Genomic DNA, 25,292 nt, shown 5'->3' with positions numbered 1-25,292 from the left:
TTCTCTTTAAAATAGTGGTATAATAAATAAATGAAATAAATTTAAAATAGTGGTATAATTGCATAATATTTGTCTAAAAAAGTGCAGTGGTAGTATAATTGTCCAGTGACTGAGTCAAACAATTATAACCATCTGAAAGCATAGCATTGTCCATTTACTGTGTCTCCAGTAATTTTCTGCAGTGGCTAGGCAAATTACTGATCTATTTGTTGCTAACACTGTTGCCTGCTCACAAGTTGCCAAGACAGGCTTCCATTTCATCAGCAAGCCCACTACTGAAATTATACGACACATTCATAGGTTGCAGAATATATTTCCTTGAAATACATTGCTTTCAGCATTTACTAGTCATGAACATATCCTCCTGCTTAGCTGAATTCTGTGACATTACTTCAGTTGTTGCACTGAATACTTACTTTTAGAAACAAGATGGAAGTGGAATAAGTTAGAGAGCTTTAAAGTTTTCGCAAGCTGGAACACTAGCCTTTGCATGGAAATATACCTTAGTTACAAGGCTTTAATTCTCTATAAAACATTATAGAAGTATAAGTTTAGTGGAGTGGTGGTAGTTTCCATCAAGCAAAGATTCATACCATTTGAGCTATTCCAACACAAAGCAAAGGCACTAAGCTATTCAGTCAGTCATTGAAAAAAATAAGTGAGTGGAAACATGGATAGTAATCACAAATTACTCTTTGCAGTGTAAAAACTGGGGCCACAAGCCTTGCTGTATCACAGTGGGGCCTGGACCCCAGCTGAGATCTTCAGGAGCTACCAAAATACATGTCAGACCCAGAAAATAAAGAGAAATCTGTATTGGTACTACTGAGTGATGGTGCACAAGCAGTAAGTGATGTCTGCCTGAGAACTGCTGATGTAAGCTGGGTGCTGGAAAAGTCACTGCACCTGCCCCCAGAGAGACGTGTTTGCTCTGCCTCTGTTTGGAGGAAGAATTTGTAATACAGAGCTCAGTAGGTTAATGAGAGCAGGGGCTGATGGGAAAAGCAGTTGAATTGAAAGGAGAGAAGGGTTTTGAACTAAGCTGTCATTACGGTCACTCACAGGTGTCAGTGGTGACAGCCCTCAGATAAGTACAGCAAGATGCTCAGGTTCTTTGTTCTCATTCTGACCAACTCCTGGCTCCAAAGGAAGTTTGAGTGGAAACTGGATAAGGTGTCTGGTATTCTGCTTAAAGCTATTAGAGCTGGAAATAGCCCATCAGGGTGTTAGGGAACACTACAACATGTCTATGAAGGTTATATCAAAACTACACAGAAGCAAAAGAGCTACAGGAGGATATTTATCCTTCATGAAAGATTAATCACTACCAAATATTTCAGAACTTGCTTGTACTGTTGATTTCATGTCTGCTGTCTCTGACTAAGCTGCAAAAAGATTAGTCAACTCCTGTGAGACAGTAGCAATCTCCATGTCTATATGCTTCTTCTCAGCAGCATTACTTCATAGCCTAGGTATCTATTGTCAGCCAGAAGCACTGGCCAGCCCATGAGACAAACACAGTAGCCAGTCAATAGCTGATTGCAGACATCTGCCGTGCTCAGGAGCAGTGTTCAGCTGCAGTGTTTGTATTAAAAAGCTTTTGTGGCGAGACAGCAGGACTGACTCGCTCGGAGCTTGCCTATGGTAACAGTCCCCCAAGGCAATGACGCACGGCTTGAGCGAGGAAGCAGGTCCTCTGATTTACAAACCATGCTCCCCCTCCTCTCTGCCAAATCACTACACTTTCTAATTGCACCTTAAAGAGGGAGTGACTATGTTGTTAAAGAGAGAATACGTGTTGATTGTAGCTTACACTACTCCTGTATTTTATTCTTTTTTCTGTCCTACTTGCACTTTAGACACTACTTCAGGCAGAGGAGTGTGTGTATCACCCCAGAACTGATCCTAAAAGGCAGTGGGACTCAGGGAGGAAATGATGTCCCCAGTCCTCTGAACAAGCAGAGTGTCATGGTGGCAGGATCCTCAAGCATTTGATCCTCCTTGACAGCACCATAAGCCTCGCCCATGGAGGGGTTGGTCTTTTGAGAATTGGTATTTCCCTAACACCATCTTCTTTACCAAACAGCAGTAATATCACATGAGGCTTCTTCAAGATTACAACAAATGGCCCATGAAGTGCTCCAAATATCTAATATAAGTCTACTTCATGGAAATTTGAATATTTTCACCACCGTCATTGGCTTGTTTTGCTTTTGAAGTGTAAATAAACTTTGCAGCTGGTCCCTATCTTTCCAGGCTGGTGCAATTAAAGCTGAGAAACTGTGGTTGAGTCCTTTTCCCCTAGTATTTCTCTAAGGATTTGATATGGTGATATCAGAGAATGCCTTTCCTGGCACACAGGAAAACTGGAAGATATAATCAGTTCTCAAAAGAAGAGTTTACTTTGAAAACCAAAAATAAAGTGGAAGGGCAAAGAATGGAGTTCTGCAATATGATCTAAAAGCTCAGGAAACTGTGGCTTAAGGACAGTCACCATTTAAATTTCCATCATCAGTAATACTTCGTGCTCTCAGTCTGAGAAGCACTAAAGTGGGTCTGAATTACTAAGAAAGGCAAAAACATAAGAAAAGTTATCTGACATATTTAAACTTTTTGACCAAAAATCTGCTGTATCAAGCTTTCTTTCTGCATTCCAAATGTTGGTAGTCTTGCCTGTATTATTTGGATTTTCATGAATTTTTGCTTCTTTGGCATTCATTGTCAAGGGGGTGGGATCTGTTCTCTGCATTTTGGTCTCTGACTGGACTGCTGAAAGTTTCTAAAAAGAATAATTATTTGTGCTTAATACCCTTTCCCAGTTATAGACGTAAGTGAAGAACTGACTTGTTTTTAAATAGTGACATTAAAAATAAAGATTCTCTGTGTGAAAATGGTCGAGGGAGAGAATTGCAGACAAATTGAATGCTGGAATGTGAACAAATATTCTCCAAGTCTGTGTTTGCAGCAATCAGGCATCTCTCACTACAAGAAGGGCAGTCATTCTAGCATGTAGTAAAAGGCTCTCAGGTTTAATCTTTCAGTGTTTCTGTGCCAAGCAGGTTCACATAGTTTGGACAACATTTGAATAAGCATCAGTCTTCTGAATACTTATCTAAGACAAACTTCGGAAAACTTTCAACTGCCTCTATTGGAACTAATTAATCCTTTGAGCTAAAGCCAGTGCAGCTGGGTTTATTCAATTTTCCAAAGAAGAGAATTATTACATTAAAAAAAAAAAATCAACAAATTTTTAAGAAAAAAGATAGGATGCCTTATTTAAGAAATAAGTCCCCGATTTTGAAGTCATAGTCATAACAATTACTATATTTTATGGAGTTAATATTAGCCTAGCAGATTACTGTCCAGAAGTGAACCTGACCTTTTTGAAATCAGAAATACAGGCCCCAGCTCTCAATTCACCTTATCTAAAGTTACACAACACTGGCAAAAATAATGGTTTTTTGCTTTCTCTTGGAGCCTTTTCTCAGAAGAAATCCCATCTTCCTCACTGCCTGAGGGGCCAAAAGGAGGTGATCATATCAGCTTTTTGAGAATTCCAGTGCTCCATTTACCTTTTTTCTGCTGGTGCTAATTGATGGTGAAGGATTTTTTCTCAGAGACTCTGACTTTAGGTTCACTTCTACATTCATCAAAGCTCCTTAATTTTGCTTCTTTGTCAGAGCAACCTACCTCACTATAAAAGTGTTAAAGAAATAATTTACTCAGTGCATGAATGAAATTCAGAGAAGCAATGAAGCTGTTTATGTGGATTGGAGTGCTCCCTCCAAAGAATAAATGTGTTTTTTTGACAGCTTCCCCATATTTGCTTTGCTTGTAAAGCCAAGGAATGGTGGTGGTAAGGCATCATAACATGCAGAGTTGTTCACAAAGTACCATGTCTTATTTTATAGAAGATACTGCTTTTCATTCTGCAGTAGAAAGATAACAAATCTTCCCCCTATTTCTGACAAAAGTGAGTTGTGGCAGTCTTTGATTTTCTTTGAATTAGATTCTGGCTTAGTTTCTCATCCCAAATGCATTTAGGTTAGGCAAAGAATGGACTTTAACCCCAAAATTATCTGGCTATTGCACTTTCTCACCAGGCTGTTTTTCTTCATTGGTCTTATTTCCATGAAACATACTGATTTAAGCACATGTTCAGCTGTTCTCCACTGTCTCATTTTCTTTTGAACTGGTGATTATTATATGTGCACTTTTTTGTGACATAGTCTTTCAAATCTTTTTGCTCTGCTATGCTTACATAAATGCATACTCATGCCACTGCCTCCCTCCATAAAAAAAAAAGAAAAAAAAAAAAGAAAAAAAAAAGAAAATACATGCTACTTGAAAAATTAATAATTTAGAAAAGAAAGCTTCAACTTTGTGAATTCTTCCCCTCTGTTGTATGACCTTTGCTTATCTGTTGTCATGAGGTACATCATTGTCTATCACATTTCATTTCCCTCAGGAAAAATCCTCATACTCTTTTTAATCCACTTTGTTTCATGCAGAACTGATTTTTTTTAACTTGTTCTGGGCAAGTGAAGGTCCACCTTGATGAAAATATTTCCTCAAAGTTCCTGACTGCTGTTGATCAAGGCCAGAGCAGAGCTTAGAGCTGTCTCAGATGTGGGCACACAGACCCTCTTGGGGGAGAGAGAAGGTGTCAGCTGGCAGACTACACCTCTACACTTGGCATCCCTGCACAGCCACATATCTCCCTTTCTCATGTAGGTGTCCTAGGGTCTTCCCAGTGACCTCAGTGTGAAGAACTGCAGACTGGTGGTGGTGAGTCACTCAAATTCACTCGGCTTGGGGCTCTCCTCCTGCAACATCTCTGCTCTCCCTCCCCAGGCTCTGCTGCCTCCCACAGGCCAGTTCTTGTGCAATTCTATTTCTCTTTCACAGGCTTTTTTCAATTTTTAAAATCAGAGATAAGGGGTTTGTTTTAAAAAACATACAGGCATACCCTTTGAGACTCCTCTTGGGACAGAATTTTCCAATGTTCCCTTGGCACTAGAAGTACTTGGTTGTTACTTTTTAGTAGTAAGGTTTGGGGTTTTGTTTGCTTGCTTTTTTGGGGCATCTATGGGGGTTTGTTTATTTGTTTGTTTGATAATGTACTAACCATTGTATTCAAAGTCAGATTTGAAATTTGAAACAGGAAGTCGATGGATGCTTATCTGGAGTACCTGGATATCTCTAATCCAGAATTATTAACATATATCCATCTATCATACCTCATTTAATATGGGGATTTTATCACAAGATTGCTGAATGCTTCAGGTAGGAAGATAGTTTGATACGGCCTGAAAACACTCTAAACTTCCAGACATTAATCTCATCCCAGCTCCAAACTTTTCACTCACTTCTTCTTTTATATGGTTTGTTTCCAGAGTTGCAGTGAGTATATGTTTTCAGGATGTGTTATGGAAAAGTGAAGGTAGGTCAGAAAAGTCAAATACAATTCTGGTTTTAGCAAAGACCTTTGATCACAGGCATGGGAAAAGTAGAATGAGATTAATGGAAGTTACCCTTTCCTTGGATTCACCCTTTTGAAGCCGCATGACTTATGCAATATCTCATATAATACCTGCATCTTTGCTATGAACTAATACAACATTCACATGACAGCAAAGCTCAAATTTAGCCCTCCAAAAGCTGCTTGCTGAGGTCTGAGATGACGTGGGGGGAGTAAAACCTCTCTAATGCTTAAATCCTCCTGCTGCTTCGGAACAGTCAGCACCTCATTAGCCTTAGCTCTTTGTTTGATAGGAAATGTCAGCTCGCCACAGGAAATCTTCTGCACCCAATGGCAGGAGCATCTGTCTCCATCTAGTGTTCATCCCTCTGCGTTTGTAACACAGCTACCCCATGGTGAAAACTGCAAGCTGAGAACACTTGTCCACTGAAGTGTCATCCTCTTACACACAAGAAGTCAAAATTACATGGTGGTCACAGTCAGAGGTAGAGAATTACATATAAACCTGCTTGTGAGCTGCCCTGGCATTCAGGACTCACATCTGCCTTGCCCTAAAAGACTATGAAGTAACAAAAAATGGTTGAAAAATTTTTCCTTTCACAGTATTCCTCTACTCATGACCAAAGTTACATTCAGGGTCTTTCTATTGATTAATGTTGAGGGAATTCTTAGTAAGAGAGGTGAAATATTTAATTAAGGAAAAATATAATGGAAACATTTATAGGAATACTTTCCACTGTCATTCCCAAAGAGTAAGAGTTACTCAATTTGCCTCACAATGTGACTATGAAGGAGTGAGATGTCACACCCTTTGTGGGTTGTGAAATAAAGATAATTTTCCCCCAAAACCTTCTGCATAGTTTAAGGGCATTTGAAGTGAAACCAGGGACAGACTTCTTCCAAGCCACCCCTTGGCTCCAGAGGCCCAGCTTTCTGATTAATATCTTGCCCAAACACTTTCAAGAAGAGGAGAAACCTGTGTACAAAGTGCAGGACAACCATTTTGTGCTGGTAGAAGTAGAACCTGAAGAGAATGGTGGGCCACATAGGCTTTTTTGGGAAGAAAGTGAGTCCCTTCAAAATATTTTTAGAGTCCCAGAGGATCCTTCAGGCTACCTAACTGGAATGGGACCCAGGCTGGAACCACTACTGAAGAGGTAGCACTGAGCTGTCAGCCACAGAGACAATATCCTGAGAAACCCAGGATGGGTACAAACACAAGTTCTTAGTTTTAAAATGAGAGGCAGAAGACAGATTCTGCAAGCTCACTATGGAGTGGATTGTATTAAGAGCCTTTGTGGGAACCATGGTCTTTATCAATCACTCTTTGTGAGATCTTTGTTAGTCCTATAATCACTAGTTGAAGGAAATTAAGCCCGAGCTCAATTTCTTAACCCTTCCATATTTCAGTAAGTGGAACCAATTCCAAAATCTCAGAGAATAATCTAAATGTCAGTGGGGTGAACCCAAATGATTCTGATGAAAGCCAAGAGAGGCAAGCAAGGAAACCATGGAGTTCCATCAAGCAGTTAGTGCTGGTACCAGCTTCCAATGCCTTAGATATTGTCTCAGGGCAAAACAGGGCTGTGTAAACATCTTAATAGCAACTGTTAACATGTTTACACATCACAGTTTTCCTGTCTCACATCTGAAAGTCTTCCCAAAACATATTTACCCACTGACAGTCAGAGAACACTGAGGGCTGTAAAAGTGTGAGAGGTCTACTGCCTTTCATGGTGGGGACCAGAGAAGAAGGAAACACAGAGGACTTAAGTGAAGAAGGAATTTAAGACAGATTGTCTGGTATGTGGGAACCTCTTAGACCTTCAGGGAGTTCTTGAAGTGCCAAGATATAGGGAAGTGGCACACAGGATTCTCCTGGAAGAGGTGTGGGAATACATGGAACTTCAACTCCAGCAACAATGTGAGATTCCAGGAAACCTTACAATATCACATTCCTTGCTTTTTTGAGAACTAGATCTCTTCTGTTCATTCTGTCTTCTCTACTGCTTGATCACTTCTCCCTTATTCTGAGGGCTCATCTGAATTGTAATCTCCACCACTGAGTTCTTGCTGACCTCCAGTTAATGAGAAAAAGACAAAGACCACCCATGAAAATACTGCAAGCATTGCTGATGTTGGAACTCACAGTGAGTGAAAATAGGTTAAAGCTCTCTATAAGATGAGAGGCACCAGCATGGCAATATTCAGCATTTGGTATAAATTTTATTTTTGTATTTAACTCCTCCTACCTACCTTGCCATTCCTCAGGCTTAAAAACTAAGTGCTTTTTGTTTAGCTTTTGAAACAGATTTTGCTGGATCACTTTCATTTTGAACATCCCTAGTTAGCATGATAATGTCTGGAGATATTGTTTCCCCTAGGTGTTAAAGCTAAAGAAGAATAATGTGAACATGAGTTTTACAATGTACAAGGGCTGAGTTTAAACTTTATAATAAAACCAGATGAGTTTTCATACTTCTGAGTTTCACAAAGAAAATTTCACATGGTATCAATCACAAATGGGCATACTGCAAATGAAGTTGTTTTGGTTAAGCATCCAAAAGCTTGGATGCATTTAGAAGCCTCGCTTGGTTTGGAAATAGGCAAACATTTTCATCAGATTTGGATGTCTTGATAATATTCCAGGGATCTTCTGTTTCAGTCAGTTCAGAAATGGTACAGAAACTGTCACTGGAATGTTTCTATAGTATGTAGTATATACTATATTGTATATAGTATATACTTGCTGGCAACAGGCAGATACAACATATGATATATTATTTTTTATTATCTAATACTAATATTAGTAATACTAATCATTATTAGTATTACTATTACAGCTGGTGTTAGTTGCATATTTATGTATGTCTTCCACATTTCAAAATGCTTGAGCTCTGGAAAAAGTTTGGGGTTTTTTTCTGACCTACATTGCACCTCTGTAAACAGTAACAATAAATCTGTTGACTAGGTAGGTACAAATTTGTGGGTATATGTACAACTTAAAGTGAAGTAGTACTCAGGAACAGGAATTAAGTCCTTCATGTTATTCTCAGGATAGTAAAAGCACTTGTAGTGGCACTGCTGTCTCATACCATGGACATATCTCCAGTCTTTTCTTGTGGAAACATCCTTAGCTATGACAAAAGAGTCCAGAGTCCAGTTTCTGTGGCAATTCAACTCTCAGCTTCTTTGCTGAAGCTGCCAAGAAAGTTTGCCTCATGTGGTTTTGGATGTGAAAAATGATAATGGCAAAAATGATAACAATGTTAGTTTTAAGCAGTTTGGGTACTGGAAATCTCACAATGCTTTTTCCTTCAGTTCCATCAACATTCAGTGTACCAATTTGATGTTGTGCCAACTTATGCAGACAATCTTCAAACAGCTTCTGTTTTGAATAAAATGAAGGTCCAATTGCTTGAGTAGCAGGGGTACCATATAACTGCCATGGGTTAACTAGGATTTCAGGACTTTGGTAGGGAGACACCAAATTACAAACCTCTCCACAAATCCCAGACTTTTCTTAATCAATATTGATGCCACAAATCACTAATCTGTTTAGTGCTTAAGGATGTCACATATGGCTTTTACTACTTTCATGGTAGCTCTTCTGCCCTGTAATGTAGGCATGAGGCCCTGAGTAAGCTTATGTGTGATATAAGAAGGCAGACTGACTCAAGAGCAGCTCATGAAATAATGACTGGAAAAAACAATGATCTGTGGGAATTCTGCCCAGATCTATGAGAACTACTAGGATCGCTTTTCCCAGACTAATGAGCCTTGGGCAGAAACAGTTTGAAATGTTGAAACCAAGAGCATTTTTGAGGGAGGACATTTTAGAAGAATGTCTTGAAACTGCATTTTGTAACCATTGAGAATAAAGTGGAGACTGTGTGTGGGTTGAGACTGTTGGAATCAGGATGCATCTCACCTAACTTCAGATATCCTCAAGGAACATATTTAGTCTAAACTGGTAATTTGTTTCCTCTGTCAGCAGTAGAGAGAGACAAGTCTATGTTTAACCCATATGAAAGACTTCTTGGTGACACCTGTTTTAGGATATGGAGCATTGTCCTTGTAAGTGTCAATCAATCATTCCCCACTCAATAGCACCTAGAAAACTGGATTAGACAGGATAATTATCTTGTAAGCATCTTTACTAAAGTTAGGAGATACAGAGTCCCATTTTCCATCTTCCGGGAGAGGATACTAACTCTTGCATGCTGTGGACCTGGTGGCTGTAATCCAGCAGTACAGACTTGCTTCTTGCTGGTATTTGGCCCTTGTCCCTGTGATGAGCGGAGGAGATGAGGTGGCGAACAGGCAGGCTGTATCCATAAAAATGATGCTGCGATCTCTTCCAATCCTAGGAGATGTTGCCTGCCTCCTTCTCATGAAAGACCACAGGTCTTTAGTCCCCTGCACAATGGGGTTCATTCCCCATGGAATGAACCTCACAAGATATCAGTGTTTATCAGTGCTGGGACCCCCATCATTGACACTGTAGTTAACTATGCACAAATATTTTTTTTCCAATTTCATTGTCATTGTCCATGCACTTCCCAAAGACCCATGTCATCTTCCATACCTTAGGTGCAGATCTTCATACCAATTACAATTATTTGTGCTAACTGACTTGGCCATACAAGGATTTAACCAAAGCACCTGAATAACATGGACAAAGAAGTTGGGTCCTACAGTCTAGGCAGGCACGGTTCTGGCCAAAGCGGCTGCATTATTTTGATTGTAGGAGGGGAACAGCAGGGAATATATTAAGAGTAGGGTTTTCTGTTTTCACTAGATAAATGTTTTGAGAGACTTGTATTTTCATTCTTTAGTTGGACAGGCCATTCAGCGATGACAGTCACACCCTTTGGCACTAACCCAAACCATTGGCTTTTTGAAGACTGCTATAGTTTTGGACTACCTTGGCCAGATTTGGAAGGTGATGAATAAACAGAGGTCTTTGTCCAAAGACTCTCTCCTCTAAAATATAAAATAATTGCCTGTGTCAGTAAAAAAGGGGGATTCATCTCAGTTGTTTTGTAGTCAGTACAGAGAAATAGCCACTCCCTGGAATCTTATCCTAGACAGGCATCTGGCCTGAGAAGCTGACTCTGAAAGTTGACTCAACTTTGAAGGTGCCGGTTTCTGCCAGGGTGATGAACTTAAGTGGGATGAAATAACTTATATGAGATGATGTGACTAGCAAAACTGGGAATAAGATTTCCCAAACTCTGACCAAGTGGTGATATCACAAACCCATCCTTTTTGATTAATTATCTTTTAGCTTTAGAAGAGTTGCTGTTATCATCTATATCTAGTTAGCTGTGTTTATTTTAGCAGTGAAGGCACTAAGCAGATTGTCTGAATTACTGTTTCTAATCTGTCATGCATAATTGATTTTTCAGTCCTTTGGAATTAAATAGAAACAAAAATAATATTTTCAGTAAAACAAAAATGACAAAGTATCAATGTCAAACATTTGACAAATAAGAAGTGTAAATGAATTTCATGTTAAGTCAAATTCAGTATTTCAAACATTTTGAAAAGAAAAAGAATACTCTAAGCCTTTGAGTACTTTTAAGACTTGCTTAACTTCTTAATTATTTTTTTTTAAAGAAACTTTTTCAGGAAGTTTTTTGTTTTCTTGGCAAGTATAAATTGGCAAAAAAATGGTAGTTGTGCAAAACAACTGAGCTGTGGCATCAAATTAACATTTTTTCCAAAGAAAAGAGGTTCAATCAACTCTAGCGTACTGGAGCTGGAGAAACTGAAAAATGGCAGCTGTCCCTAAAAAATGAAATTCAAAATGAATGTGCATATGTATTACAATGTTCAAACTAATATTCAGATGAAGCCTGTAACTTAGTGAGGATCATTTAATGCAGTGAAAAAACCACTTGCCTAAAAGAAACATTGCACTTATCACATGTTGTGGCAGGAAATCTCCCAAGCAAGTCTGCAACAGACTTGACAACAATTTATTCTGACTACAACAGGTGACTTAGACAAAGATGAGGGAAGAAGGTTAAAAAAGATGCTAAAACCCCTCAAAGATAGGGGCAAAGCCAACAAATTCCACCTGTATTTTTCATTTCAAGTAATTCTTTTTTAGTGTCAAGAATCCACCAAAAATTATAGGACCTATCTGGAGCTATGCCTGAGCCCTTGGGACACCACTGTGTTCCTACAGCAATAAGTTGCCACTGTTTTCATTCTTTCCCTTTCTTCCCAGAAGGTTCAGATCATTGATGCTCTTCTTCCTGTGCAAAAGTAGTACAGCAGCCTATCCCCAAAAGCCAAGGAGGTTCCGACTACCTGTGCAAATCTAAATAAAGTGAGTGGTATGTTGGCTTGCAAAACAGGCTTCACCTGTGAGCTGTAAAACAGTAGCTTTTTTACAAGGTTGCCTTGTAACAGCTCTGGATCTGATCTGACAATCCCCTTGTTAAAAAAAAAAAACCATTGCAGTGGAGTTGCCAATTTTTCTGGTTTTTTGTTGTTTTGGTTTTTTGTTGTTTTTTTTTTTTTTTTCCTTTGAAATAAATTCATTATCTTGGAATTGTGACAGCAAATGTGAGTTTGATGATGTTTCCAGAAAAGTGCAAAGAGCATATGGATGAGTGTTTTGACATTACACACAAACTGGAAAAGAAGATTGCATATAATTGTCCGGATGTCATCATCCTTGGGAAAACTTCTGGCATCCTTTCACTCAAAATATTTGCTTCACCCTGACCTCCTCCAATGATTAGAACACATTTTGTGATGCTAACAGATTGTTTGTAGGAAGTTTGTAAAGAAAAATATAATTGATGTAAAAAAGGGAAAAAATCCCTTTTAATCAGTTCCTCATGCCAAAGATTAGCAGTGATGTTGACGTGTGCAACATAATCAGTCATAATCAAATCCTAGCTAGAATAGTACCTCAGATGTTGTTAATTGTATTCCTATTAGCCTAAATTTGGTTTACCCATTAAGTGCTGATGGAGGAGACAGAAACTTGTTCAAGATACTGTATATTTTCTGTTAGCAACCTAATCAAATTGATGGAAACACAGGGAATTGTAGCACACAGTGGCAGATTGGAAATGCCCGTAGGGGTTGAATTTCTGCCATGGAGAGTTTGCCTTATCCTCCCTGCTTCTGGGCTTAAAGACTTCAGAATATAGCTGAAAATAATATCATCTCTACCAGATATTTGAACTATCATTCCAGGATTTAACCATAAATTATGGAAATCCCTACATCATTCTTATAGTACTTCATTAATTTCTAAGGCTTTTTCCTAAAAAGGAACAGACTCCCTGATATTTCCCTTGGCTTTTCCACTGCTCTGAGATTTAGGCAGCCTGCTAGCATGTGCAGCTCAATATTGTTTCAACCTACAGGATTCAACATCTCTTTTTGAAGTGAAAATATGCTTTCCTGCAACCTCCATCAAACATGCCCTCTCTGAGACCTCCCACTGTGGCTAGGAAGAATTTTTGCTGAAGTTCTCAGAAAATACTTACTTTCCTTTCTTTGGTTCACAATACTTCTTTCACCATTTTGTCCTATACTCCACTTGCTCCTTCTCCATTTTAACCTTTTCTGCAATGTTCTATCAATACTGCTTACCCAAGATTTATGAAATAATATATAGGGAAATAAAAAAAAAAAAAGCTAACTCTGGTTTTAAGAAGGAAGACAATTTGGCAAAAACACTTTTGAAAAAATAGTGTTAACAGGGAAGTTGCAATGACTTCAAATGTACGTTTTTCAAGATTTGAGGCTCACAGACTTTGATACAGTGTAAGTTTGTGGTCATACAATAGTTCACCATATGCAGGTGTTGTACCTGGCTTCACACTTGCATTTCTCCCTCCTTTGGTTCAAGATAACTCCATGAAAAATGGACATAATTTTCAAGGAAGGGCAGTTTCAATGTTTTTGCTTCTCTTCCACAGGTGGGATGCCAATAAACTACATGAAGATTATATCATGACTAAAATGAGACTTTCTCAATACACAATGTTAAAATATGTTTCTACACACTTCCTTCCCAAATCCAAAATATAGGGTGATTGTGCATGTCCCTTCTACTGCCAGATTCTGTAAGAAGTAGCAGCTGCTTCCCAAGATTGCTGGGTAACTAATGGCAATATCTCATTTTGATCAGCTTTATAAATGCAGAGGCCTATTGCTCTGGCCAGAAATGAACATCCGTTGTTAAAGAGGTATCATTTGACCATTTCTTCCAGCTAATCAATTTTATTTTGACCTTGTTTTCCATGGCTGTGATACACATTTTGCCTTTCTCTGAGGTTAGTAAACTACAACAGGAAAGTTTTGCATCATGCTTCTTACTGCTGCACTTCATGTGATCTAGGACAGAACTTGTATGAATCTGACCAAAAGTCCCCATAGTGATTGCCCTTATCCAGGAGGGGTCAATCAGGATAAACAGAGAAAAGTATAACATAGATGAAGAACACAGAAGTATTTTCCAAGAAAAACTGCCTTCCTATGGCAGTTTGTGGTGAATAAAAGATGCTACCTTTGTATGTAATCCATCTCTTGATGGGTTTTTTTTCCCAGATTAGTGCAGAAAACATCTGAGTTGGGAAGGAAAAGTTCTGTTAAATCTAGTACCCTATCTCTCTCAAAAATAGTTTGTGGAATTTTTGACCTTGCTGCTACTACCTATAGTAGATATTAAACCATGTGTCATGACAAGTACCATTCCAAATAGTGATTAACAAAATTGATGACACTTTTCTCTCAGCTTGCTGTTGTGAATGTTCTTTTTGGTTCTTACAGTTCAATTTTAAACATCATCTTGCATAAAGAGGGATCAGAAGAAAATTATTTGTAATGCAAATTCTTTGTTTTTAAAAAAAGTCCTTCTGCAGCAATCATTTGGAAACATAATTTGTCTCAGTTCTGCTCTTGGAACATGGCTTGAGTCTGGTTGCCAAGTTGCTCTTTCCTGTCACACATTTTACTGATTCTGCAGCCGGGCTGCTGAGTACCATCTTCTATTTACTGCTCATGTGCCGGTGTACTACAACAAAATCCACATAAGTGTAGTTAAGACAATTCATTTGGGCTCAGCAAGCAGCCATTGTTCATTGGTGTTCTACAACAGCAGTTACCCGAAAAACCTCAATGTTCACATCTTAAATCTTTTCCTTTTGGTTCCAAGTCCATGAGGTCTTTAAGACTGGTTACACCACAAGCAGGCCAAGAGCCTTCTATGCAGTCATGCCAGAATGCCCAAGATTTTCTTGGATTATCTCAGTATTTAGGGATTTGATTATTTATTTGTTTGTTTGTATTGTATGAACACAGTCATTTCTAGTAGAGAAATGGTGATGCAGAGTAGACTTAAATATTAGTCTTAAATTTATACCATCTACATCAAGATGTGTTTAGACTACCACAGCATATGATGCTTTTTATCTGTACAGATCAAAGAACTCAAATTAAATTCTCAGCCCTCTATCCCCAAACACACTGAGCTGTGGTAAAACTCCAGCATTATTTTAAAGTGTTCACACATTGAAAAAGAAAGTCCCTGCCTATCTGCTAATATTTTCTCTTGGTGCAATCGCTTCTACTTGCTACCAAAATGCTGCTTACATGCTACAAGAAAGGAGTTGAATTACGATGACAATTTCTGATCTGGTTAGCAATCTGTCATTAGGTATTTTGTCTTTCCTCTCCAGTTCTTTACTCTGCTACCAGGCAATCTATAGGAAATCTACCTCAGCCAGTGTTGACCATAGGTCATTTATGGTCTGTGGAGCAGTAGGCAGTGTTTCTTAGGAAAAGCCAGTATATTCTGTTTTGTTCATCGTAGAAAGCAGAAGTCATGAGTTCTTGAGTCATTCACCAAGGAAATGGGATATCATAATTATGTTAGTTACATCATCCTTTTCTTCTGCCACCACATTCTACCCTATCTACCTCCTCTCCCGATTTCACAGACTCTCTCTGAGGACAGCAGCTGCTGTCCAAGATGTTAAGAAAGACTTAACATCTCTACTTTGTAGCTTTATTTTTGTCTCCTGTTTGTTATTATGGGGCACAGAATTTTGCAGACTTTATCACTAAAGTGAATCTGACAAATGGATTTCCTGTCAGTAGGCCTTTTGTCAATATGGCATTGTCAGAAATGGGTTTTTTTTGATTGTATTTTACACAGCACAAACATTTTTCTGTGAAATTTTTGGAGTTAGGATAGGCTGTGTTTTTCTCATTCAGAAACAAAAATAGAAGACAGAAAACTAAGAGAAAAAATAACAATAAATCCTTTAAAAATGTTTATTTTGTGACATCAATGAAACTTATACTGAAGGAAATAGAAAATTCGGTTTTTCCTTAATTAACTAAGATCAGATTTCAAAAGGATCTGTGGAAATTGAACTGTGAATCTCATTCTCTATACTCAGTTGCTGGAATGAGACAGATGCATTTGCAGGTATTAGGAGGACCTACACAGACTGCTTTCAGTGCTCCCCCTGTGCCGTCTTAAGCAAGCCAGTCTGCTTCCAGAAAGTGCCTACCACTTCCAAATGAAAATGACAGCTTCTTCTGAGCACCTGACGTCCAATTGTCCAACTATGACTACTCCAAGATAATAGCACAGGGTCCTGGCTTTGATGTTCTGAATCTCAATTCTGTGGCTCCCAAAAAGCAATCACAGAGATTTCAAACCTGATGAAATGGGTCAAATGCTTAAGTATTTCCGAAAACCCAAGGAAAAGTCGGTTACACAACACCTTCTGAAATCAAGCCTCTGGTGTGCCAATGCTGGTGGTGGTGGCATGCAATAGTGGGTGATATTTTTCCAGCAGCTCTTCAGGATCAGACACTTCCTACACTTTGTCAAGTCTGGCTTTGAGGCATTCCTAAAATGCAGGGGGATCATGAAAAAATCTGTGCAATGAGGAACTTGTAACGTGGTGAAAGGAACTCAAACTAGGTCCCTCCCTGAACAAAAACAGATGGAAAAATACAGACAGACCACATCAGTCCTCCGTGACCTACATCAAACCACCCTCCCAAACATCTCCTAAACCAGTACAAGAACCACATCAGAATAAACTTCCTATTGCTGGGATCTGTCAGACCAACAGCTTACAAGCATTGGGGCATGACCCAAAAGTGGGTCACCAGAGGACACCCAACTGGGTTTCATCCCACCAACTGAAAGGGCAGTAAATCCCTGTGGTTGCTAAAACCAAGTTGGAATTTTAAGCCCAGTGAGAAGGAGCAATTCTTTCCCTCACCCACACCTTCCCTTCCTGCTGTAGCTGTGCTTGCCCTGGATTCCATCTTCACTTGCCCACAGCAAAGCAGATGACTCCCTCTCTCTACTGAGTAGCAGCTCTTCAGTTGCCCTCTCAGCTCCCCATTGCTCCTGTTTAGCGCTGACAAAGTGCCCATGTGATGCCACAGTACTGTGTCAGAGCAATGTTGTCCAGGTGCTGAGGAGCGCAGTAACAGCCCTATTCCATCCCTATGATTTGCCAGGAAAACAGCCTCCAGGGTTGCTCACCTTGCAAACTCAGGCATAGTGGTTTCTGGTTTTCAGCTTGTGCTTAAGATTACCAAGCCCACTTGATTACATGGTATTATTCCCCATATGAATGGTCAACTCCTCATAAAGTTGTTGTTTATATTTTTACGTTTATATTAGATATGAAACTTAAAATGCTTATATTTTTGTTAAATGGGAAGAGGAAGACAGCAAATGCAGTCACACATGAACGTAGCAAGAACTTCCCAGCCAACTCATTCCGTAAGAGTGTGTTAATAAAAATTTAATGGAAAAACTAAGAAAGTTGCTAGGCCACCAATCAAAATGTGAAGTCCAGCATTAGAAGAGCCTTTCAGTATTTAACAACTAGTGCTGACATTTCTCTAGCTGATAAAAGGCTCTCTCAATGGAATAGACAGGAGATTTGTCTTCCAGACTTTTCTGCATAGGGACAAGTCAAAATTCAGCCATTTCTACTTTATAATAATTGTTTTAATAAGTACCAACAAGAAAAATGAAAAAAAAAAAGAAATACTAAAATGTTTACTTGCCTGGAGCACTATGTCCCTGTGGTAAATTGCAATGCAAATAGAGAGTGAAAACAGTGTTCCTGCTTTTGTTTATATCCTAAAGAAATGGGCAGGTAATGGCACATGAGGAAAAAAGACAGCAAAATCTGAAGCAGGGTTTACAACACACTAACTGTTATTATGTTTTTCTCTGAATATCACATTAGAAATTCCAAGGCAAATCCTACTGTATCACAACTGCTGGCACTCTACAATATTTCAGTAGGGCAGGGACAGTTAAGGGTATTTGTGTTAGAAGCACAGAAGGCACTGCTAGTTCCCTAAAGTGAGAATCATATCTAATGTTGCATTAATACTGCTCTTTTCTCTACTAAAACAGCTTTAGGCCTTAGTCTCAAGGTTTCATAGATTTTATGGTGTTAACTTACTGTGACATCCCTCAGCAGCTGAAGCACAGATAATGCTATCTTGCAGATAACAAGCATGCATGTGGGTAATCCATTTAAGTTCTTTCCTAGATTATCTCCCAGTAGTAAAAGTGCTTAAAAATTAATAATTCTTTCTGTTGTGTTTTGCTCAGAAAATCCATACTCTTCTTATCAGGAGTCAATAAAAGCTTTTCCAAACATTAAGATAAGTATGGCAGGGAGTTTTAAAACATTGTCTTAAAGGAAATTGTAGGTATATACTTTGCATCACTAAGCTTCCCTGTTTCACTGCTGAGCTCTGGACGGCAACATTGATACCATAGAATTGTGGCTCAAAACCCCCCTGCCCCTTGTCTGACATCTCTCCTGCTGTGTACACAGACTTGATGTGGATTTTATGGTGTTCACAAGATGTTAATGAGGTCTTGATGTGTTTTGTTGCATCAGTGATACAATTTGCTCAAGATTATATGAATGTTTTCATTCTCAGGAAGAGCTCTGTTCTGAGTTCCTGTCATTTGAATGCATATATCTTCATCATTGCAGGGAACAGCTTATGATTTCCTGGGATCCTGAAAAAAGCAAGAAGAGAAAATCCAAAAAATATTCTGTCTTTGGAGAGTAAATTGAAAAAGCATATGATGTTTGGATTATTTTATCTGAACGGCAACAGTTTTCTTGGAAGAGCTCTAGGGTAAAACACAAGCATAGTGACACATGCAGCTCAATATGATACAGATCTGCATGCTACACACTCACAAGAGGTAGACAGCTGCTGTGGTGATTTGCCAGGTGCACAAATCATCTTCCTGTCATGGGATATATAAACAAAACAAAAAAATTCAGTGGAGCTCATTTCTCACTCTTTGGTAAACTCATTTCAGATCTCCCATTTTATAAAATCCTGCTTTTCAGGGTGGCGGTGGTGATAAAAATAAAATCTCTGCTCCTCACCTTCTAACTCCCAAGAATAAGGGGGAAAATAACATTCTTTTGTTCTCTACTCCTTTTCTTTAGGTACTGGAGAATATTCCTCCAGTGTCTTTTTGCAGCCTGATTAAACACATTTCATCTGTTCAGTGTAGTCACTGAAGATTAATTTGAGCTGATTTAAATTAAAACTACTGTTACATTATGCTCAGTTGAGCAGATTTTTACTGAACTGTGTTGATGATATTTATTTATCTTCAACAGCCAGCTCTGGTTACATATGACAGAGTTTAATCTGTAGAAGGTTTACTATGGTAAGTTTAAACCCTAGAGGATGACAAAACTCTACATTATACTGACCATGCCCTGCCATGCCATGCTGTGCCACAACACACAATCCTAATTCCTTTCACTCCCCTGATGTGCTCAGTAATATCTCTGCATTTGGCTAAAATCAAGAGGTCCATTGCTCCTCTTAGAAGCTGGATATAAATCAACCACAGACACTGTTCTATGGGATCTGTCTCACCTCCCTTTGGTCTCAGTGTCCGCTCTCATACCTCACCTCCCCTTGAACCTGTGCAGCATAACATGGATGGAAGAACCAAAGCTAGACACATAAGTATGATATACACAGTGTACTTTCAAAACTCTTGGCTTGGTGCAAAGCCAGCAGTGGGTTGTTGAAAAGCATGATAGAAGGCTGTTACTTACTATATTCCAGCTGCTGTCATAAAAAAAAACATACTGCTTTAAGTAAATGCTAGTAAAACATCACATTCCTTCCTTCAGTAATAAATTAAACAGTTTATGAAAATATTACAGAGTGAAAAATATTTGGGAGGGTCTGGTTTTTCGTAAAACAGCTGGACCTACAAGTTTTGCAATGTACAGCACCATCTCCACATCTTTTGAAATAAGCATAGTGGTTAATACCCAGTTGGCTGTTTTTATCCTTGCTCAATTCTCACCACAGGAGCCTACTGGATGGATAACTTCAAGGAGAGAAATAGAAGGCATATAATATAAGATATAATACAGTTGATAGAATTAGAAACTAATAGCTAGGAGATCAGTGATCTAATGCATATTCATAGAAAGAGGCTCCCTTCATATATTTCAGATATATGCACTAGTTTCTGTGCTGATCCAGTGCTGTGGTATTAGATATTCCAAATGCATGAAATCCTGTTTTCTTCTGCCTTTGAAGTTGTGGTATGACTTCAAGGGGGAAAGGAAAAGACTAGTAGAGCTTTTGAAAGGCTTACTGCAGGATCTGTAAAATTAGTAATTATTAATATTAATTAATAATTTCATTTGTAAGTACAAAAAAAAAAAAAGGACTAAGGTCTATTGCAGAGGGAATGCTCACTAGAATTCTAGGTTAGGTATAGCATTGGTCTTGTGCTTTACATGTAGAGGTTAGGGTAGAAAAGAGATTAAGCAAAGATCTATTAATTCAGAATCCATCTTCTTGAAAAAACAAGTGATCAGGCCAAACCGAAATTGATGCCCGGTGACTTCAATGATTAGATCATAGTCTTATGATACGAGGCACATCACATAGTAAACTGAGCTAGTGCCAAGAATAATGAACAGAGATCTCATTAACTGTGATTCTGCAAGTTCTAAATTTTACTAAATCATTTTAATGTCACCTGTCACCACTAAGTGGCAAAAATAATACAGTGAAACCACTCTGTGTTTGCAGTACCGGACATGCCTAGCATACTCCCTATGAGTCCACAGAGATTATAAAAATACAAGCAAATGTTTTTAATCAGACCCAATTAATTTATTCTTAATCCTTCCCAAGTTTTTTTTCCCAGTAATAATACTGGTGCTGTCCCTGGAAATTTTTTATCACACACAGGACATAATTATTTTTAAAGCTATGGGAATGCACATGCAAACATGTTTTGCAAATGTGTAGAAAGTATGGGCAAGGTTAAAATTTAACATGGACTAAAAGGAGCACATTCTAATCTTGCAGAATATTTAAGCTAACTCACTGTTCTGTGTGACAAACGATTTTGGAGTGCCACAATGCTTCATCAAATGATAGCTTAAAATTTTGGGAGCAGCAGAGTTATGGTGATCAAAACATAACTGTAGTAGAAAATCTGTGGCTATGTCAAAGAACCTTTTCACATTGTTCACCTCTATCTGCTGTCCACACTTGCTTTGCTGGTATCCTTCTAGTCTGATCCTTGTAAAATTAGATCCACCAAGGAGAAATATCACACAGAGTTGGAGAATCCTTTTAACAGGAAGGGGGATCATGGAAATATATAACAGGGAAATGGAGTACATCATTCCAGTGCTAATGAATAAAGTGAGAGCAAATTTATGTAAATACAGTCCAAGTAACAATGTTTATAATTTTTGTCTCTGAAAGCTGCATGAAGAATGAGCTGTAGACTGAATTATGATCTAGCTCACCTGGTGTGATAGGAAAAGGAACTAGTTATGCAAAACTGCATAAAATTCAGTTGCTTTAAACCAGAATATATCAAGACATCTTTTACTTAGGGATATTACTTCTGGCTTATCAGGCATTCCCATAGACTAGAAATTTTGCTGTATTTCAGGGAGAAGCTACATCAGTGATGACTGGGGTGAGACTAAACCCAGCAATAGCAGGAACAATAACAATGACTATTATACTCCACAATCTGGATGACTACCTGTTCAAAGATTATCTGATTTCTTAGACCAGGAATAACATCATGATAGACTTCCTGCAAAATGTAATTTTGTTTTAAGCATGTTGATCATTCTCACACCGGCGTTTTTTTTGGAGGCCAACAATGTCATCCTCTACAGCAAAGGAGAGAGTGGATTTCAATTGCTGGCTCTTTCCTCTTAGGTGACAAAAACCTGTGAAGCTAAATGTAAGCATTTCCTTCTTTATTTCTAGATAATTGAACTAAAGAAAAGGTAGAAATCTATCTGGAAAAAACAGTATATTTTAGTTTGGCCAGAATTTTCTTGCTAATGAGCAGTATCCTAAGCCACTGAGTAAGTGTGGAACGTCTACAGAAATCAGGAATAGCTTTTCAGCTCTTCACTTTGAAGCTGGCATCTCCTCAATGACTCCAGGAGAAGAGAGGAATTCTCCTTGGGCAGGATTGCTGGAGGACAACATTTTGTGTTTGGTGTTTCAGGCGATAAGTGATCTGTGATGATCCAGGAGCTTATTCCATCCAGACCCCTCCTGACAGTACCACCTTCTGTAAAATTTCTGCTGGATACTGTGAGCACAATCATATTCCACAAACACTTTGAGCAACTCTAGACCAGCTCTGCCAGGAAATTTATGATGTGCCTTATAGGAAATAAATCTTTTAATGTTTGGAACAGTATACCTCAGTCATGAAAATCAGAAGAGTCTGGAAATCAGAAAGAACAGCAGAACCACAAGCAATTATCTTGGCTCTTTCATTAACTGAAACTGCTGAGTTAAGTAACAATTAGGGCTTTATCCTTTGTTGCAAAATGAGCAGATTGTCAGGTTTCCTGTGAAATTTCTATTCTTTAATGAAACTATACCCATGAGCTCCTTTTTGGCTGGTGTTTTATGGGCATGACCCTCTGCCCTCACTGCATGCGGAGCAGGGAGGATGGGCCCACCCTCCCCGGCCAGGGCCCTAAGCCAACAACAAATCCCTCCCTGGCCCATAGAGACCTGCCCCCAGTTAAGGAGACTGTGAGTGGGAGGTGCAAAGATGCCTGAGACCTTTATCTCCTTTCGAAGTCACCGAGATTCAGTGGAGAGCAAGATGCCTGTGGAAGGAAATACACTCTCTGTATCTTGGCATGTGTCAATCTATAACCTATTTTTCACCTGCTCATTTAAAATGTAGTCACTGCAAACAAGAAGGAAAAGCCACTTGTCCATTTACAGCACATCAGGCTCACACACCAGGTCTGATAGAATTTCACCACAAAATACCTGCATTATCAGCATGGCAGCATATGAAAACAAAACTCTTTAATGCATTTTTAAAGAATTGTCTTTTGTTCTTTGCAATTAACTGATCTTTTTGTATGTAAACTATGTACACAGTCATAGACATTAAAATCTGATTATATGTTTCAAATTCAGTTCTTTGAAATCAGTGCAGCCACTGATACTAGCAAAAGAAATAAAAATGTTTCTTCTCTTGTGAGGAAAAAAACCACATCAAATGCATTTGTTGCATTTACATGAATATCTTACATTTGAACGTACTCACAACCCGGAGAAGTGACAGTCATAATAATCATACAGATAATTGCATCATACTCACAATAAAGATGTTACTTGGAAACAATTCAATTTTTTGACAAAAGCATATGGCATTTATGATCTCATTATTCATAAATTAATGTCAAGCCTTTGATTCAGTATTGAAAGAGCCATATGTCCAGATTTGTCTCTTATACATCCGGTGATAATCAACATGGATATTCACAGTAATAACATCAAAATTTGAGTACATCAAATGTCAGGAAAAAATGTAAAATCTGGATGTTTATCCTATGTCTGTAACAAAACCATCTGAACTTCATTCATTTGCAAAGCTGGTCTGGAAATACAAAGGAACCAATATTCTCATAGAAGAAACAGATTGTGTTGTCTTATAAATTGTTTGATGCAAGATAGCTTTCTCTTACTTTTCCCTCTTTGAACTATGAAGTAATGTTAAACTAACCAGTCTTTAATCAATGCGTTCATTACTACTAACTAGAGTCATATAAAAATTAAAAGCAATCAATAACAACAGCAGAACAAGTAGATTCCCTGAGCTATTACTCCTCTATTCAACATTTTTTTTCTGTATAAAATTATGGTACTTCTTACTTAGCAACTGTTTCCATGATCTTGGAAACATCCATGTATAAAGTTTTGTTCATATGTTTGTTTTGTAAATTGCTTCTGAGCTCCTTTTTTCCAGTTTGAAAGAACAGCTAAGTTTATGTATACAAGAAGAAACATCATCATGTGATTTACAGGTGTACCTGCAATTTTTTACATTGAGAACTCTCAGATCATATAATAACAGTAAATACGATATTGTAAACATTACTGAATAACTTAATTCCTGCCACCAGATCACAAAATCGATTAAAGAATCAATACATTTTTTTAAAAAAATCCTTAGGGAGTTTAAGTATTTCATTGGGAGAGTTTTAGTATTTTGCCCAAATTTTGTGCCCTCTGTAAATCCTCAGCTAACAAGGCAGCCTCTCCCCAGCATAATCCTTGTACAGCCACATACCTCTGCCTGCTCCCCAAGGACATTGATCAGCTTCCACCTTCCACTTTGCCAGTTGTTGCTAATCAAACACATATTCTCTTATGACAGCAGTTGTTCCAATGGACCTCAGAAGAGCTCAGGTTGTTCTCAGGCCACAATTTGGATAGCCACTGATGGAAAATTCCCTGAGGGCTTTAATTTGCAAGGCAAACTGTTCATGTAGAGGTGGAATCAGGGAGAAACTGACAGGATGCATGTGCATTGTATCTGCAAGTACCCCACAGCATGACCCAGACCCTGTCATGCTGCACTCAAACTACATGACCCAGACATCAGTTTGCTTTAAAATCATGACTCTTTCAGAGTGCTGCCTGTCTCTTACTGTCATTACTTATCTGTTGGGAACTTGACTCCCTCCCTATACAAACAGAGCAGCTGACAGCAGCACAGAGGATCAGAGGCAAATTCACAGGTACCTGTTGTTCTTAGTCAACTTCAACTACACTAGACCTTTTGTAATAAAGCTGGGCACCAAGTTCAGACTGTGCCCAATAGAAGTTCCTGCAAGTGAAACAACCATAGTCTGGGGGAATCAACCTTGTCAGTAAATTACTGTATGACACATCCTTCTTGTAGAAAGAATTTTCACAATAAAAATGGGCCCGAATTCTGGCCAGGTTTGAGCTGAAAGGTCTGCTGGTCATCATTTGGTCAGCGGATCAGGAATGCTTCGAGACAGTCTGTTCTGCTTCTCCTTTGCAAAGCAGATTGTCTGCAGTGGGACACAGATGTTTATGGGTTGTCATACCATGAACCGAGTCTCCTATCAAATTACAGCCCTTAGTCCACAGAGTGAGTGTGCCACTCTCAGTGTGTTTTCCATGAAAACTGTGGTATTTAAATTTGGGTCCACCCTGAGGATCCTAACGGGACATAATTAAAAGGGTTGTGTCTTGCCCGGGGTCCCACCACCAATGGCAGGCTTCAGCCTTTCAGAGTAGTGTTTCCAGGAATCTCTTTGATGTGATTTGGACTCAAAGAGGCACATAGTGTGAGTGCAGAGGTTCAGACCATCTGCAGTGTTTGTGTAAGTGGGCACAAGGATAAAAAGTCTCTTTGTTTCCTGCCCTCATCTGCTCCCACACTCAG

This window comes from Molothrus aeneus, chromosome 3 (genome assembly GCF_037042795.1).
Source record: "Molothrus aeneus isolate 106 chromosome 3, BPBGC_Maene_1.0, whole genome shotgun sequence".
In the NCBI taxonomy this organism is placed as follows: domain Eukaryota; kingdom Metazoa; phylum Chordata; class Aves; order Passeriformes; family Icteridae; genus Molothrus; species Molothrus aeneus.
Note: the sequence above shows the minus strand (reverse complement) of the source record.